Source organism: Zalophus californianus, chromosome 9, assembly GCF_009762305.2.
Source record: "Zalophus californianus isolate mZalCal1 chromosome 9, mZalCal1.pri.v2, whole genome shotgun sequence".
Taxonomy (NCBI): Eukaryota; Metazoa; Chordata; class Mammalia; order Carnivora; family Otariidae; genus Zalophus; species Zalophus californianus.
This window is the reverse complement of record NC_045603.1, coordinates 27,395,395-27,414,306: the sequence shown is the minus strand read 5'-3', so window position 1 is coordinate 27,414,306 and position 18,912 is coordinate 27,395,395. Positions and strand designations below refer to the sequence as shown.

General features: G+C 43.1%; 1 long non-coding RNA gene across 1 annotated transcript in view; it reads right to left on the bottom strand.

The window, feature by feature from the left end:
- The window catches only part of LOC113922964, a 179,290-nt gene that overhangs the window by 3,813 nt on the left and 156,565 nt on the right, over positions 1–18,912 (bottom strand). The window contains exon 5 of the long non-coding RNA XR_003520125.1: positions 15,870–16,205. This is a non-coding gene — a long non-coding RNA (uncharacterized LOC113922964). The remainder of the gene's footprint in view (positions 1–15,869; positions 16,206–18,912) is intronic.

Genomic DNA, 18,912 nt, shown 5'->3' with positions numbered 1-18,912 from the left:
GTGCCTGCAACTCATGACTGGACACTTCACGGCTGACTGAGAAGTCCAGAAACGAGTCTGGAAACATTCCCTCTCCCTGCGCACCAGCAAATCTTCAATCCATTTAAAATTCATGAAGCAGACACGCAGTGAGTACCTTCCAGGCTCCAGGCACTGAGCTAGTGCTAAGGTCAGAGAGGCAAAAGGTATAGACTCTGCCACCCTCTTCAGTTTAGGTGTCTACTATCTAGGAATTTCAATATGGTGGCTAAACACACAGGCTCTGGATCTAATTCCTGAGTCCTATCTCCATTTTTGCTACGTCACTTAGGACAACACGGACTCCTGGGGCTTCAGTATTATCATCTGTAAGATGGAGATTAGCAATTACATTCTAGAGGAAAAGCTTACAACAGTACTGGGCATGGCTTCCACCCCCAGACCACTGGCTTCTCCTGAAATACTTGTCTCTTGTCATGGTGGCCAAAATTGACTATGCATATGTTATGCCAGGCACTGTCCAAAGTATGTGACACATTTTAATTCATTTAATCTTTTTTATAGCCCTATACGGAGGATACTATTATCTGCATTTTGTACAACTGAGGCAGAGGGATTCAGTGCCTTGCCTAAGGTTCTCAGAGAGGCAATATATAGTAGTTGTTACGGGTACACACTCTGGGGACAAACTCTCTGGGCCCTCCCTAGAAGTTGTGTGACCTTGGGCTAATTACTTTAACTTCTCTGGGTCTGTCTCCTGCCTATTTGCTCTCGATCCATTCCCCATCTTCCCCATGACTTCTGAGAACTACATTTCAGCCACTGAGTGTCTCTAATTTAGCTCAGCCAATGGGAAGCACTGGCAGAGAGAAATGTCAGGGTGTTTCATTCCCTCTCTGTTTGGGGCAGCAGCTCTAGCATGGCTGCATCTCCTCCTGGATTCCAATTCCTTTCTTTCCCCCTGGGTTCGATTCCTGTTGGGCAGCCCCAGAACCTCAGCTCTGGTGACATCACCTCCCTCTTGCACCCCACCCCCATCCCTGTAACTTGCCCCAGCAGCTTCCTACTATTGCTCCTTTCCAGGCTGCCTTGCCCACCTACTATCTGTCTTTTGTGCTCTTGCCATACCCTTGTGGTAGAGGCCTGTATTGAATGTCCTCTGGTGAACTACTAGAGTAGCATCGGTTTTCCTGATGGACTATGATGGAAACATTTTGTGCTTCCACTTCTTCATCTGCTACATGATAACTGTACCTACCTCACAGGCTTTTTGTGAAATCAAATGAGTGAGTATGTTTCAAGTGCTCTGAACAGAACCAGGCACACAGCAAGTGGCAGCTATTCTGGAACACACAGCCAAGGCCCCAAATTCCCTTGCTAGGATCTTAGGGACGACATCCTGAAAGCTTAAGGATGAGATGAGTAGAAGTAAACCAGCTAAAGCAGAAGGGAAAAGTGTTTCAGGCAAGGGGAACAGACAGCTCAGTGGCCAAGAGGAAAGAGACAGCAGGTGTCCTTCTAAAAACCACAAAAGGAAAGAGGTTCAGAAAGACCAGAACACGTGGACAGCACTAGGTGAGGGGTGATTCTGGGAAGAAGAACGAGACTGGAAGGGAGAACAGAGCCAGACCATGCCTTTTAAGTACTGTTAAGGGTGTTAAATTAGTTTTTAAAAGGAGGCCATTAGACTGAAGTGGCTCTAAATGCCAGGGTGACTGACATAAGCAACCGAAATCTAAGCCTGTAAATGCCTCAAAGTTAAGAAATCCAAACTTAAGGACAACCAATCACAAACAGCCAACTAGGCTTAAAGATACAGCCAATCAAATAAGTTCCTTTCTTTGCTTCTGCACCTGCTCTGTGTAAGTCTTTCTTCTGGCTCCTGTTGGTAGAGTGCTCCTAACCACTTCCAGTTTGGGATTCTATTCCAATTTGAATGGATTTTTGCTCAAATAAACTTTAAAAACTTTTACTATGCCCCAGTTTATCTTTTAACAGGCTTTGACCCAAGGACAATAGGAAACAATTGGAGCATGTTAGTTAGCAGAGTGACACAACTGAATTTATGATTTAGAGAGATTTCTTTGGTTGTAATGTGGGAAGTATATGGGGCGGGAAGGAGAAAAGAGAGAAAGGCAGAAAGAGCTGTTAGGCCATTGCGTGTGTCCATTTAGGAAGCAATAGCTTGGACAGTGGTGGTGACAGTGAAGTTATTCAGGAGGTAAGAGTGATGGGGCAGGCGTGGGATTGGAAGTGGCAACCAAGGGAGAAGGAGGTATCAAAAAGGCTGACCGAGTTTCTGACCTGGGGAAATGCAAACAGCAAGCAGCACGGCAGAGTTATGGTTTACACAACCCACAGCCAAATCCCAGCTCTACCCACAACTAGCTGTTGAACCTGGGGCCTGGTACCAAATCACTCTGTGTTCAGATGTGTGGAATGGGAGAATATCTGTATCTTCTGTACTGGACTCTCGCAAAGGTGAAATGAGGTAAAGCATGTCAGATGCTTGGAACAGAGCCTGGAATATCATGAGCACACTGAATCTTGGTCACTAGTAGGGACGAGGCTCTCAGGAGAAGACATAATCTCAGGGGTGGGAGCATCATGAATTTAGATCAATCATGCTATGAGACATCTATGAAACCAGAGAAAGAGTTCTTTTTTTTTTCTTAAAGATTTTATTTATTTATTTGACAGAGAGAGACACAGTGAGAGAGGGAACACAAGCAGGGGGAGTGGGGGAGGGAGAAGCAGGCTTCCCTCAGACCAGGGAGCCCAAAGCGGGGCTCCATCCCAGGACCCTGGGATCGTGACTTGAGCTGAAGGCAGACGCTTAACGACTGAGCCACCCAGGCGCCCCTATAGAAAGAGTTCTGATCTAGAGATGAAGTGAGAACATCCACTTCTATGTCCCCTATAGGGCACACCCAGGGGAATGTCAACATTTAGGTGACAATTTCAGAAAGACAGGCTGTGATATTGTGATTTATAACAAGAAATATATATTTGGTCATTGTCCCATTCCTGACACAGACCTCCTAAAACCCTTCAAATTTCCTGTGATGAGAGCGACATAGGTGTCTTTTGTGATGTTAATGGGTGACATCTGGAAAGCATCTAAGGTTGGGGGCTGGTTGCCAGTGGAGCCAACAGTATCATTTGAGGGTTAGAACTTTCAGTCCCACCTCACCCCCAACCCCAACCTTTGGGGAGGGGGCGGGGCTGGAGGATGAATCAATCGCCAATAGCCAATGATTGAGTCAATCATGCCTGTGTAATGAAGCTTCCGTAAATACCCAAAAGGACAGGGCTTGAAGACCTTCAGGTGGGTGTATGCATGGAGGTGCTGAAGGAGGACGTCAGCTACCTCCATTTTGATGTCAGTCTGTGCTTCGTAATTAAGTTCTTTCCAGCTTATCTCTTAACTCAGGCAAAAGACCCTTTGGACAAAGCACCCTGTGATGGGAACAGAAACTGCCCCCTCAGGCAGTAAGGACTAACCTAAGCCAGCAAGACTCCAAGTAATTGACCCCAAGACAATAATCAACCCGACCTTTATTGCCCACCTGCGTGTACTCACTGACCTTTGTCCCACATTTTCCTTACAGAAACTTCGTATTTTTAGCACTTTGGAGACACCAGTCCACTGTGTCTGGTCTCACTGAAATAAATCCCTTTCTTGTTTCACCCCCGCTCATCTCCCTGCCTTTGGATTTTGACAGCGGCAAGTGGCCGAACCTAGTCTGCTGGGGACCCCCCTGAGCCAGGTGCTCTTGTACCCGTGTGCCTCGACTACAGTGCTGGGAGACAGGGCTCCTGGAGAGGGGAAGGTATGGAAGCTCTGCAGCCCTTCCCGCATATCTTGCCCTTGCATCTCTTCCATCTGGCTGTTCCTGAGTTACAAACTCTTACAGTAAACTAATAAACTAGTAAGTAAAATGTTTCTCTGAGTTCTGTAAGCCACTCTAGCTAATTAATTGAACCCAAGAAGGGAGTTGTTGGAACCTCCAATCTATAGCCAGCCGGACAGAAGCACAGGTGACAACCCGGGCTTGTGCCTGGCACCGCAAGTTGGGAACTAGATGACAGCTGGACTGAACCCTTTCCTATAGGATCTCACACTATCTCCGGGCACATGCTGTCAGGATTGAGTTGAATTGTAGGACACCTAGCTGGGGTCAGAGAACCGCTGAGATGGGGGTTGGAACCCACACACTGGAATCAGAGTCAAGAGTCACTGAGGCCCAGGAGGGATGCGGAGAAAAGCAGTCCGAGAAGTAGCATCCAGCAGTGGCTGCAGGCCAGTTGTGAGGGGAAAACAAAGGCACCATAAAAATAGCAGGAGCTGGGACTGAGAATTATTGGTGTGACCTGGGGTCTTCACTTATTGTCTCCAACCAGGAGTCATGTGACATGGTAGCAAGAAGCTTGTCTCCGCTGAGCCGTAACAGCACAAACGGTCGACATCCATGTCTGATCTTCTCTGCTGACCTCAGTGGCTGGAAATGACAAAGCCCAATTTTTCTGGCCACTCCGCTGAAGCCCTGATCTTTTCGTTCATGTGACAAACCACACAGCCGATATTCCTACTGAGTACGAATAGCTGCTATGATTGAGAACAAGCATGAACGTGGTTATCTGCCTTCTCCGTCCAACACAGAAAGCCATCTGTAGGTTCCTCATCTCCTTTCCAAGATCCAAATAACCCTTTGAGTAATTGTAGCCTTCGATTTTTGTTTTGTTTTGTTAAAGACTCTGATTCCGGAGGTTTTTCGTATGCTATGTTTATTAAAATCCCAAGACCTGGCCCAAGGCCTCACCCCCAGGATCCTGATGACAATGCCAGCATTCTGTGAGCCCCGAAGAGGTCTTTGCCAGAGGACACCAGGGGGATTACTCTGATTCAATGCAGAAAGGTTGTGGAACCGCTTTATATTCTTTCTAGCACAAGCAAGGGGAGTTGTTATTTTTATAATCATCATCGGAGCTTTCCACTATATTGTTTGGGGAAACGGTGATAAAAAACAGAGTACTTCTCTTTGGAATTCTACTACCCTCAAACTTTCATTAACACTCCGTTGATTTGAGAAAAGTTCAGCAGTAAGCTTTCTGCAGCACTTTGGCACAATAGTAGCTGTGCCTTTGGGATAACACAATAATTTCTTACTTTAGAGAAAAAGAATTTCTCTGGCAAAATGAACCTTTTTGCCAAAGATGGACTGGTTCCATTTCTCATTCCTCCATGCTCAAGGTTAGTTGGGCTGCTGAACTCCCACAAACTGAAAAGAAAGTATTAAACAGCATCCAAACCAGCTTGGAAGGGATGTGGAGAGAAACCAGAACTAAGGCTGACCAGTCTGAAAGCTAGCAAATGTTACCAAGTTAACTTCCCATTTATCAATAGGTAACCAATAAAAAGGGAATATTCATGAGTTTTTTTAAATCTCCATGAAAAAGATGTATTGGCATAATTGACTTTATTATACAGCAATAACATAAATGGCAATCCACTCTCATAGAATACTTGTGTTGAAATTAGGAAGTGGTAGCACATTCACACACAAGAGCTAATGGAAGCTCTAAATATAGATTATATTCCATCTGGCTGACAAGGGCCTGCCTCAACAGATCAACCAGAGGACCAAACCAGAGAAGGGAAACAGCTCTTAAAAATGCAAAAGAGAAAAGAGATTCACTTGGAATTTTATCTGGTAAAGTCTCAAGTCATAGAATCAAGTCATCTGTTTCATGGACTATTTTTATAACTCAGATGTTAATTTTGATGCTGTCTTTAGAGGCATAAAAAGAGATTTTTCTCCCTTTAAACTTGAAAGAGTTTTGTTAAGTAGGTACCTCACAGCTCATAAATGGCATTTGGTTGTTGAAAATAATTTTGACGATTTGGCTTTGACATTCCCTACATTTGCACAACAAACAGGGCTGCTGTTTCTATTCTTCCAAAGTCATTTTAAACGCTAGCCCATGGGGACCACGTCCCCTTAGCATTTTGCAAGAGTTAGGCTTTGCACTAACTGAACAACAAGCTTATGTTTACAAAACAAAATTATTTTTTCCAGTTTTGGCTCTGCTTATTAACAAAGTAAAGTAGGTATTTCTCAGGCCAACATTTTCTCTTTGTTTACGGCTAGAGATCTTGACCCACATGAAAAAACAAAATCCACTGATGAGCACAGAAAGACACCCCCACACAGAAATCTCTCTTCATAACAATCCTGTGGCACACAAGCCATCATGATAACCAATGTACTCGTAGAAAGTCAACAATGGCTATTTGCTGTTGATCCACTTCCTCTATTTACGAGATTTTTGTGACATAAATAGATCAGACAGTCTTGCAAAATGTGTATTTATGGTTGAACCTTTATGCGTTTCAGAATTTGTTTGGAGTACTGAAGCATGCTATCCTGACTGTGTTGTTTTCTTTTTGTGCAAACTCTGCTGAAAAACAAGAACAGTGAACAGGATAAAGAAAATTTAATCCAGGCCCTGGGTTAATAGGGAAGATCACCTCTGGGCCTGGGGCCAGTGGGGCTTTAGTTCTCCTTGCTGGGATCTCCAGAGAAACTAACTCCCAAACATTAATCAGATCTGTAGATGCCCTGCTTAAAAGCTTCCAGGGGCAGGGCGCCTGGGTAGCTCAGTAGGTTAAGCTTCAGACTCTTGGTTTCAGCTCAGGTCCTGGTCTCATGGGTTGTGGGATCAAGCCCAGCAACAGGCTCCGCACTCAGCAGGGGAGTATGCTTGAAAATTCCCTCCCCCTCCACTAGCTCACACTCCCTCTGTCTCTCTCTCTCTCTCAAATAAATAAATAAATCTTTAAAAAAAAAATAGCTTCCAATGGCTCTCATTGCCTTATAGATGGCTGCCTTCTCCCTCTGTCTTCAAATGGTCTTTCCTCTGTGCCCATCCTTCTTCTAATCTCTTTTCCTTAAAAGGACACCAGTCACATTGGATTAGGGCCCGCTCGTGTCACTCCATTTTACCTTAATTACTTCTTTAAATACCCTATCTCCCCCAAACAGTCACATTCTGAGGTATTAGGGTTTAGGACTCCAAAATATAAATTTTGGGGGGTGGGGGGTGACAAAATTCAGCCCATAGCAGGGTTGGTAAAGTCTAAGCAGGTGTTAGATTGTGTAGGGTTTTGTTGGCGGGGGTCAGAAGTTTTATTTAAGACTATCTGAAGACAGTTCCATCTGGAGAGAACAGTTACAAGAAAGGGGGCAGGGAGATGACTATCCACTGTGTTCCCTCTTGTACTGTCCACAACTTTTGCCAGTGCATATAGAACCTTTAGAAAGAAGTTTTACAAAAGATAGAGCAGAGTTGAGTAATTACTTGCCTGAAGGATGTCAATAAAACTCTGGCCATCTCCCCATCTGCCCCAAACACACACCGTCATTCCTACTTCTGCCCTTTTATTCTTGTTGATAAGGCTGGGAGGACAGCCTCCCCACTCCAATCTCTTCCACAAGTTCTCCTGTCAATTGAGAATCTCTAGGACATTCCTGTGGCAGGTGGATCCCTTTGAATCATGACTGTTTCCTTAACACATCTGTCTGTCTTAACCTAACCTTCACGGACGGCAGAGACTTGGTCTTACTCACGTTAATAATCACACAACATTCAGCCCATGAAAAGGCTCCAGGGATCCTGTTGACTGAGTAAATGCACAGAGTACAGCTCTTTCCTAAAGACTGCAGCTGACCCATCCAACTCTTTATTCCTTTCCTGCACTCCTCTGAGTTCTTACTATCTGCTCCTCCATTTCCAGCACTCCATATCCGACAGCAGGTCAAGAAGGGCAAAAGAGAGCACTCAGCTCACTTCCTCAGGGGCCAAGGTGGAGATGCATTCTACTAACCTGTCTTAATCCAAAAAGAAAAAAATAAAGTGGCAGAACCTTGTTAAGGCTTTTCTAAAAATTGAGATACAATGCACATACCATAAAATTCACTATTTTAAGGTACACAATACAGGAGTTTTTAGTATAATCATATTGTATGGCCATCTTCACTATATAATTCCAGAGTATTTTCATCACCCTAAAAAGAAGCTCACTACCATTAACAGTCACTCCCCATTTCTCCTCTCCCATTAGGCTCTGGCAACCACTAATCTACCTTTCATCTCCATGGATTTACCTGTTCTAGACATTTCATACAAACAGAATCATACAGTATGCAGCCCTTTGTCTCTGACTTCTTTTACTTAACATTATGTTTTCAAGGTTCATGCGTGTCATAGCATGTGTCCACACATCATTCTTTTTTATGGTGGACTAATATTCCATTGTATGGATACAACATTTATCTTTTCCTCAGTTGATGGACATTTGGGCTGTTTCCACTTTTTAGCTATTATGAATAATGTCACTATGAACATTCATGTACAAGTTTTTGTAGGAACGTATGTTTTCAATGATCTTAGATTATATATCTAGGAGTGGAATATTCTGGGTCATAAACACACGTAATAGCTTTCTGCTTAACTTACTGAGGAACTGCCAAAGTGTTTCTACAGCAGCTGTACCACTTTACATTCCCACCAGCAATATATGAGGGCAAGGCACTTTCTCTTAGAGATTAGATAATCCCAAAGGAAGGACACTGTCCTTTACAGACTGCTCAAGGTCAAAAGAGAGAGGAAAGCGATGTTTTATTAGGGAGGTAGATGTTTTATTAGGGGAAGGAATGGCTCACAAAGTCCTGCTGACTCATTTTCAGTCAATTTTACCATGGCCTTGCCTAATTCACATAGTGACTATGTGTTCAGTCTTAACATGAATAGCCTGGGCATCTATGGCATCTCTTTCCAAGCAGTATAGCACCTTGGAGACATCATTTAATATGTGCAGTTTTGTTTCCTATTCAGCAGGGAGAAATAGGTCTTCCTTTGCCCACTTAGCTTTATTTCTGGAAATAAGCTTTTCAAAAAGCAGGAAGATCAGCCTTGCTTTAAACCATCAAGCTGCCTGAATGGATTTCATCCATTATTTCAGAATTTTTATTTAAACTTTAGGTGAAGGCAAATTTTATGTATAAAGACTTTGGAAGTTAAAAAGACATAAGGGGTTCCGTATGTGTATGTGCATGTGTATACGCGTGTGTGTGCCCATATGTGTATGCATATGTGTGCCTGTGTGAGTGGGCACCACAGAATGAGGGGCACATGTTGTCCATCAGTAATTATCAACTAACAGGAGGCCACCACCTACCCTGTGAATGGCAGCCAGAACCTATGCCCCACTGACAACTACGAAGTTTCTTGAGCCTCGTTGAAAGAAAGCAACAACGAGCGTTCATAAAAAGAATTCTCAGTCTAAGGTTATATGTATGAAACTTATGAATGGTGTAACAAAAAATGGAAGTAATATATTCACAAGTGAAAGTGAACCTACATTGACTTCACTAAAATTGTTTTTTTTCTCTCGTCGTAGATTTCTCCATCACACTACTCAACTTCCCTGAAAGAATCAGCATAAAGACAAAAACACAACAAAATCCCCTTTCTGCTCATAAAACTCCTGTCCTGACTCCAAGTCCATGCCGTATATAAACACACAAGCTTTTGCCCCATGCCCTAGTGGACAGTGTCCCAAGACTGAACCTGAAGAGAGCCCATTTCCAAGAAGAGGCCTTTCTATCCACCCAACTTTCTCAGACCACGCAGCTCCTCTCCAAAGACAGGCAGCCAGAGCTGTTCCGCTGATCTTGGCAGGTGCAACAGCACAGAGAGAGGGGGACAGAGATTAAGAGGGGAAGGAGAGCTCCCTGGAGCCAGGATGCCGAGGTAGCAGATGAGGCCAGCTGTCAATCAGCTGTCTCTCAACAGCCTAAGCAGAGGTCCTTCCTGAGGCCATGGGGCAGTGTTCTGAGTGGTGTTCTAGGACAGCTCCCTTCCCCTGGGCCAGCAGAGGCAGAGGCATCCTGTGATAAACTCTGAAATGCAGAGGAGAAAGAAAAACCCCAGGAGGAGAGTAGCCTGTTCTGGACCCTCCCCATCACATTTCTAAGCCTCCATTTCTCCCACTCTAAAGCAGAGGTGGGTCAATGTGACACCTGAGAGAATACATGTAGGAGTGTTGCCACTAAACGAATGAAAAACTCACTAACTCAGTTAGTGGCTTTAAAACTTGAGGGTCTATCAGCACCACCTGGAGCGCCTGTTGAAACACCGATCACTGGCCTCACTCCCAGAGGTTCCATTCTTTAGATCCCAGGTAAGGTCTGAGAATTTGCATTTCTAACTTCCCAGGCAGGGGATGCTGATGCAGCTGGTCAGGAACCACACTGTGAGAGCCACTGTGAAAGCTCAGGATAAATGTCAGCGAGAGTTACAATGGGAGATCACGAGGTATGTCCAGACTGAACAGTAAAAAGGAAACAATGTTATTGTCCAGAATAAGCAAGAAAATAATAAAACATATAAGTATAAAACATATAATGCTTGAGTTGACAGTACTAAAATGTTGCAGTTTTATCTTTAAAGTCTAAAAGACTAGGAATTAATCACACGTTTTTGACCAACCTCTATCTTCCAACTTAACAGAAAGAGACCAAGCCCACCACTCTGGAGCTGGACCCTCACTGTCATCCCAAAGGGAGAGGAATCTGAAGAAAATTTCTCTCCAGTCTCTCTGTCTGAGGGCAGCAACCTTGAACTCAACCACCCTCTTCCCTTCCAGATGTCAGAGGGAGAAGATTCTCAAGGCTGAGGGTGCCCTGGGACCCATCTCCTCCTCTTCCACGTCCTTGACCTTCTTGCATAGGGAGCTAAGAAGCTGGGCTGAGTACAAAGTGACTTTCCCAGCAAAGCTTACACAGACCCTGCTAACAAGTTCATGAAAACCTCCACGAACTGCTTAATGAATGCGACACATGTACGTGCGGTACAGCACATCCTGTGTCAGAAGTGATACTTCTCTGCTGGCGGTAACCCTTCTTTTGACCTCGGCGCTCACTGAACAGCTAACATCAGGTGACATTTATATGTGGAACAGGTGATATATTATTCCCTTTTGCTTAGTGACCCGTATAGGAACCAAATGGAAGCCAGACTAGAAATCAACATCAAATTGTTCAAACAAATTCCACTTAAAAAATGGTGATTTGGGGAAGTGAAAGAATTCTCCCTAGATTTGTTTACTGTGAAGTAGAAGGGAAGAGCATTTTTAACTGGTTTGAGATGACATCTGATGAAACGACATGGAAGGTGATGAAACATCATCCTCTGACCAATGGTTCTGATTCAGTTCAGTGCCTCCTCTCTCTTGCCATCTTCCCATTTTACCCACTAAAGAGCTTCTCATATGAGAGGCTAAGAAAACCAATCAATATAAAGTCCAGTTTGAAAGTGAGTGCTAAAAACTTATCCATAATTAAGCTAAGTAATTGCCTCCTGAAAATTAATTGGGACAAATTCTGAGTATATAAGTTATGAAATCCATAACGTTATAAAGTTACAAAATTTATAAAGTTACAAAATCTCAAGTATCCCATTTTTCTATGTCCTTCCATCCAATTTCCTCTCAAACATCTGCATCTGTCTCTCTCTCCCTTCCTCTTGCTCTATGAATCTCTCCCCTTCTCTATCTCTTACCCATATCTCTTATTTAATAAACCTGTTTGTAAAAAAGGAAAAGAATCTTGGGTTAGTCATTCACACTTTAGTGTGAATTAAAGTCAGTGAGTCAACTCTCACAGGAATGAGGATTTCAAGCCATAGCTCTAATTATGGAATGGCTGTTTTTGAACTCCTTTAAGGATATTTCATGGAACAGCTAAATTCAAGGAAGAGGAGAGGAACTGCTCAAGTCTGCCTGTGCATAAAGGCAGCTTTGATTCCAGTTTTGAGAAATGAGAGCCTTCAGCTGCCACTCCAAATTGAAAGTGAATTCCTATTAATGCACAGACATTGAGTGAAACTTGTAATTTGTCCTTTGGGGATTTGTTAGTTTCAAAACCGTCCTCTTCTCTGAGCCTCAGAAACATCTATTCTGATGGCCTGTGTCAGCCTGGTAGGGTCTATTCTCACTCGACACCTGGTCTCTCCACTCTAGAAGCCCTGTCCCCTAGCAAGTTTTATTTTAAAAGACCCAGCATGAGCTGCTTGGGCCAAATGTGGCTGTGAATCCTTCAACAAATGTTCTGCTCTAGTGAGCACGACCCTCTGAGCAGAAAGTTGATAGCGCTCTGACATATGGCTGGTCCCCTGGAGTCTCTCACTCCACCCTCAGCCGGAAGAACTTCAAAACTCTGAGCCAGTGGAAAATTCAGTCTGTTCCAAGCAAGAGAGACAAGTGTGCTCCCAAAATGAATACTGGCATTTGGAAATACCCTAGGGTATTATAAATATAATCTTTCTGAGGTGTGAGTGTGTGTCAGAGAGAAAGAGATGGAGAGTGTGTGCATGTGTGCACGTGTGTGCCTGCACACTCGCATGGCTGTATGATGGCAGTGAGGGGCGCGAGGACAGGCTCAAAGCCAACAGGTGTCAGTGTAAAGAGTAGGAGGTCAGGCATGGAAAAGAATGTCCACTCTGTGCCCAATACTAAATTCAGAATTTTCTACTGCTTCTTTCCTGAAAAAGTGGGGGAAAGGGAATTAGAGAAGGGGAAAAAGGGAGAAAAATGAGAGAAAGAGAGAGAAGCAAAGACAAGATAGAGAAAGAGAGATGAGTGGGGACAAGGACAGAAAGCAATAGGAAGTGTCCTTACTTGACGGAGAACAAAGAGCCTGGACTGAGAGACAGTCAGAATGAAGAACTGCCGTCAGTCACAGGGCCGACCATTAGTTACAAGCGATTCCTTTCTCCCTTTATTAGGTTTTGCCAACTATCAACTTTCATATCCAAATGGCCCACCCCTCCCATAATGCTATGCCAAGCCTAATCCACCATCCACAGGACATTCTGTTACCTGCCAAAGAGATGGGCTTGTTCTGGTGGTTCTTACCCTGTTCTGTGTCTCTGGACATGCTGCCCAGTCTCTGGGGCTGAGGAATAGAATGAAGTGAGGTGAACTGACCCTGTGACCTTCACTGCTCTTTAACCAACTGAGCTGACCAGCCAGAAGAGGCAACATGGCCCCAGTGCGGGGGCCCTTAACCCTTTATGCACCATGGTTCCTGTTGGCAGGCCGGTAAAGCCCACAGACACCTTCTCAGAATAATGTTTTAAATACACAGAACTATAAAAGAAAACAACTACATTGTTATGGTTATCAAATATTTAAACAGTATGTCATAGTAATATTTGTACTCCTTCATCAATGCTTTAAGTACTAAGATCTGATGACGGGTCAAATAACTACTGTCCTTTCAAAGAGCAATGGGAGATGTTTTGAGACTATCGAGTAATATGAAAAGATCTGTGATTTCTATGGTGACAAAGTCACAGTGCTAATACCACTGCAGTCTGCTGCCTGCATTCTTACTAGAAAGAAAAGCTAGATTTCAAGGAAGGGTTAGATAAAATGGAGATGTCTTTCTTTTCCCCATTCAAATGCATGAATCAGAATGAAGGAAATAAAGGAGTCGCTGATGCTAACAATAACAGGAACCATAACAACAAAGTACCATCTGCTACAAGAACAACAGTGAACATGGCTGCCATCTATGGAGCCCCTTCTCTGTACCAGGCTCTGGGCTAAGTGCTTTCTGCATATCATTTCCATTCATTCTCACTCCATGGAAGGCGTCATTTTGCCCATTTTATAGATGAGGAAACTGAGGCTTAGGGATTTTAGGGAACTTGTACAGGATCACAGGGGATGAGCAGTTGAGCCAAGAATGTAAGTCAGACTGTGTCTGTCTGTCAACAGAGCCCATATTCACCAAGTCTCTTGGAGAAAGAGGAGTGCAGGGGCAGGGAGAGAGAGACAGAGGTGAATGCCCAGAAGTACTGTTTCCTTTTTCTCATTCACACACATGTTCAACTTGTGTGAAATGAGGAGATAGGGGTCAGAGAGGATAGGAGCCTATAGATCACCAACCCCAACAAAAATCTTCTCAGAAACACTAAAAAGGAGGAGCTATGCAGGAGAACTAGCTCTTTCAGATAGTCATATACCAAAATGCCTCTATAATTAATACAGCATGGTAATGGCAGATGAATAGACAGACAGGTCACTTGAACCTGGGTGGACCTTACTTGCCATGCAGCCACAAATGTGATTCATAAGCAGGTACTACCCTCGACTGAATCACACATACTGGTTTCTCAATAACATTCTGCCAGGTTTGAGGGAGGAAGGACAACTAATTTTTCAAAATGGTGTTCAAACAGGATCTGTTTCTGTTTAGGTCATCAGATAAGACTTGCACATCAATCAGTTAAGTCACAAGACCAAACTAAGCTTTATTCAATGTAACCCAGGACTGCAGTGGCTTTCTTCATGGTCACATCACATAGATGACTCAAACTGGACTTATTTTCAAATAAAATCTCTCTGCCTTTGTCGCACATATTACTGCTAAGCCATGTCACATCCTAAAATTGTGCCATTGATGTTTTGGAAGCAAATACAGTATCTTTCCCTTATCCCCATTACATTCAATTCCATAGTCATGTCACATCATGCAAACCCTTGACTATTTTTGCACTTTTTTGTTGTTATTAATGAGCATATCCTGGTAAACATTGCTTCTTCTCCTTCACTAAGATTTCAACATCTCTTCTAGAACCTGATGTGAGATAATCAAGAAACTATACCACTTGCAGAATTTACCTTCCTCTTTCTTAAAAAATCAGATGGGCATTTGCCTATCTTATCTTTCATCTTCTCTCCCATAAACACTTGTCATAGTTCCCTAGATTTTCCTTTCAGGATTGGGAAACTCTCATCACCCACTGCTGGGAGTGATCATTGTTGATGGTTCGTAAAAGAGGCATTGCTACAGGCATTGCTACAGGCATTGCTCTAGCCAAAAGGAGCTGCCTGCCCCTTTTGGCAAGAAACCGCCTCTAATGGCTTATCAATGGGTGGGTACAAAAGCCTGGTCCTGTCTCCGTTCAGACCTCTCAGAAGGGACGTCCCAGCTCCAGAGCTCCCGTAGGAGGATCAGATACGGCCTTTTTTGCAAACGCACATGTCAACCTCTCCCACTGTGCCATTGGATTTCCCTCTCTCTGCTACATCCTTTCCTGTGAGACCTCCCCCCTAACTCTTCTGCATGCAAATCTCAGTTTCTATTTCCAGGAAACACCATCTGCAGTGCCCATCCCTGAACCAGTCACTGGGGTGTTCTAGACAAATCAAGACTCATCAGTGAACCTGCAGGTGGGGTCAGTCCCACCAACATCCCATGGCTGCCTCGCTGTCGGGGAGGGTTCAAATGGATCTTAAGAGATACCAGTACTGTCGCTACACAATACAACATGCTGAGTGATATAACAGACATATAGACAATATCACAGCCCAACAACCGCTGTACTGTAGGTGCTAAGAAAAAAGAAAGCAGCCCCCGACACCCACAAATAATCACAGCTGGACTGTAATAGTATTACAAGCTGGTCGGACACTCATAGTCAGGCCATTTTGTTCTCCTGTTGCACATGAACAGTCTCACAGAACACCAACCTCAGATAAACTTACTCTGAACCATGATGAAGTGCAACAAAACAACGTCACTGCATAATTTTGTCTATGCAAAGACAAAAACAAGGTCACTGTGCCACCCATAAAACCCAATCATAGAATTGCCCTCACTCTCTGATGGTTTCCAATTTAGAGCAGTTTCTTGATTTCTTAGACACTCCCCAAATCAGCCAACCAAAGCCCAAATCTTATAAGTTCTCTGTAACACTCTGTTATGGAGATGACCCATGGAGTATGTTTTCCCTCAGTCAATGAGTAATAAACCTACCTTAGTTCATTGCTGGCATGTTCCTGGTGGTCTTGGCTGAAGGGTATGGACAGCACTCAATAAGCATGTGTGGGTGAATAACTGAGTGTATAGACGACAGTTCCCTCCTCTCTCAGGGGAGTCTTCATAGAGGAGGTGACCTTGGAGCTGGTTCTTGAAGGATGATTGGGCTTTTCCAGGCAAGCGGAACCAGAAAATCCTTCCCAGGCAAGGAAGTGGTATGCGCAAAGTTTGGCAGCACAAACATGAGGATGATGAGTCCACGTGGGTGGGGTATGGGGTGAACTGGGAGGATGCTGGTAGCAAATGTGCAGGTCCTTGTATATCCACTTAATCCTGTCATCAAAGAGGACAGAGAAGTTGGATGTAAAGAGCTCTAAATTTGAAATCTGGCTGAAAGGAGAATTACCTGAGTAGCCATAACCAATTTTTCCCCCCTGGGCTTCCCCCACGCATTTTTTTTTAAAATATGGAGTGGGGTGGGGAGAGAGGGAAAGACACTTGCTTTTGTTAAATCAAAATTGCATATTTTGAGTTCTCCCAGTTTTCCTAATCTTAAATTTAAGGCACATGGCTGGCAACCTCAAGCCCTCTATTTCCTAATTATCATGAATTTTGAGAAGATCTAAAAGTTGGGGCCAACAGCGTAAGTCCTGATATGAATCCAAAAGCCCAAGAACCAGGAGCACAGAGTCTGAGGGCAGGATAAGATGGATGCCTCACCTCAAGCAAAGAGCAAATTTGCCCTTCCTCTGCCTTTTTGCTCTCTGTGGGTGCTCAATGGATTGGATGATGCCCACTTGCATAGGGTAAGGTGATCTTTATTCAGTCTTCTGATTCAGATGCTAATCTCTTCCAGAGACATCCTCACAGACACACCCAGAAATAACATTTTGCCAGCTCTCTGGATACCCCTTAGCCCAGTCAAGTTGGCATATAAAATTAATCATCACACCTTGCTGATTGGTTGTGAGAGTACAGTACTATACAAGTGTTTGTTAATTACAGGTCTTTTGAAAATGACATATATCTGATAAATTGAAGCAGACCGAAATGCCTCCAGTCTTATAAGCCCTCTCTAGTGCCACCTTAGACCACAATTATAGAGAATTTTGTGTATATTTGGGAAATCCATGTTTTCATATTTTTACTACATGTGTATTGATAAACCATATAAGGTAGGCATTATTTTGTACTTTTAGACATAAGTAGTATCACAATGGGTATTTTATGATGTGCTTTTTCCACTCAATATTATGTCCTGAAATCCAGAATTTTTGTTAATATATGCAAAACTCTTAGAAATGTGCCAGTAAACATGTATTAACTATTATTATTCTCATAATTTTTTAAAGATTTATTTATTTGAGAGAGTGAGCAGAGAGAGAGAGCACATGAGTTGGGGAGAGGGGCAGAGGAAGAGGGAGAAGCAGACTCTTTGCTGACACGGAGTCAGATGCAGGACCCTGGGATCATCACCTTAGCTGAAGGCAGACAATTAACCGGCTAAGCCACCCAGGCACCCCTATTTTCATAGTTATTAATATGTGGATTTAGATCATTCCTTGTAATCATTTTATAGTAATTGAACACTAATTATATTACATTTTATTTAGGTTATTTCCAATTTTTTGCGACTATAAACAAAGAATACCCCATAGAATATGCTTAAACAAGACATGTTCATACATTCACGAGTTTGTACTTACTGAAGAGTGGGTTGTAAGGAGAATGTACTTTAAACTTTGCTAGCTATTGTCAAATTGCTCCCCAAAATGTCTGTAACCATTAGTTCTCATAACCAATGTATGAGAATTCCTACTTTTCTAGATATTTGCCAAACACTGTGTCAGATTTTTCAATCTGTTCACTAATATTTTTTAGTTCCTGCTCACTAATAAGTGAGATAGGACTTTTTTTCCTACATTTATTGGCCATTTAGGGATGTAACATTTTCTGGGGTCACAGAACTCCTTAAGAATCTCCCTCAGAAAAATGCACATGAGCACTCGCACCACACTTTGTATACATATGAAGCCCCTCAACACCATCCACAGACTCCCCAGAGCAGAGACTCTCGAACTGTTAATGGATATAAGAACCACCTGGGAAGTTTGTTAAAGTGCAGAATCCCATGACCCATCTTCAGGGATCCTGACTCAGGGTGTCTGGGTAGAGTTCAAAGCGTTGTTGCAGGTGATAATTTTAAGAAAGGCAGCTTTAAGGGTTCCTGGATTCCCCGTAAGAAATCCTTTCTCTGCTTTCCAAAATGTCCCCTTTTCCCATAGCTATGAAACAAAGGATAAAGTCACTACATTTAATATACAAAAGCTGTAACCTGCCTTCAAACTGACTGTTGCTACTTTTAAATCCAGAGTTACTACTGTGGGCACACCTTGTGCCTCTCTTCAACTTGGCTAGGAGGGTGGGTGAAAGGATGAAGAAATGGGGTTACATGTGATGCAAAGAGAGACCCCAGGAAAGGATAAAATTTAGGAAATTCTAAGCTATGCAAAAAGGGGTACATAAAAAGCATCTCCCTACTAAATACGAGCAGCTTGTGTTTGGAATGGCTTGTGTTACTAATTTTAATACATGAGCAAGCTCATTTTTTGTCTATTAGATACTTTTTTAAAATTTATTTTTATTGTTGTTGTTAGATACTTTAAAGATTCTCTTGTGAAAAGACGGAAATAAATTGTTTCCTCCCAGATCTAAATTCACATATGTGACTATTGTAAGATGAAGAAAATTGATTGCCTCAACTGCAAATAAGATATTTTCTGTTTAAAAACCTAGTACCAAGGAAGCCATGAACCAGAGAACTTGCAGAACATTTTGAGAGCAGTTAAGCATCCTTTTGGTATGACGGTGATGTTACACTGATACATTTCTCCCCTTTCTTTTTCAGGCGGGCAGGTTTCAAGAGAGAGTTAATCCTTGTTTTTAACCAAGTCACACGCAAATGCATTCCTCTCTGAGCTGTTCAAAGGCCAGCATCCTCTTGTACCTTCCATCTAATTCGGTTCTGCAAATGATGCCA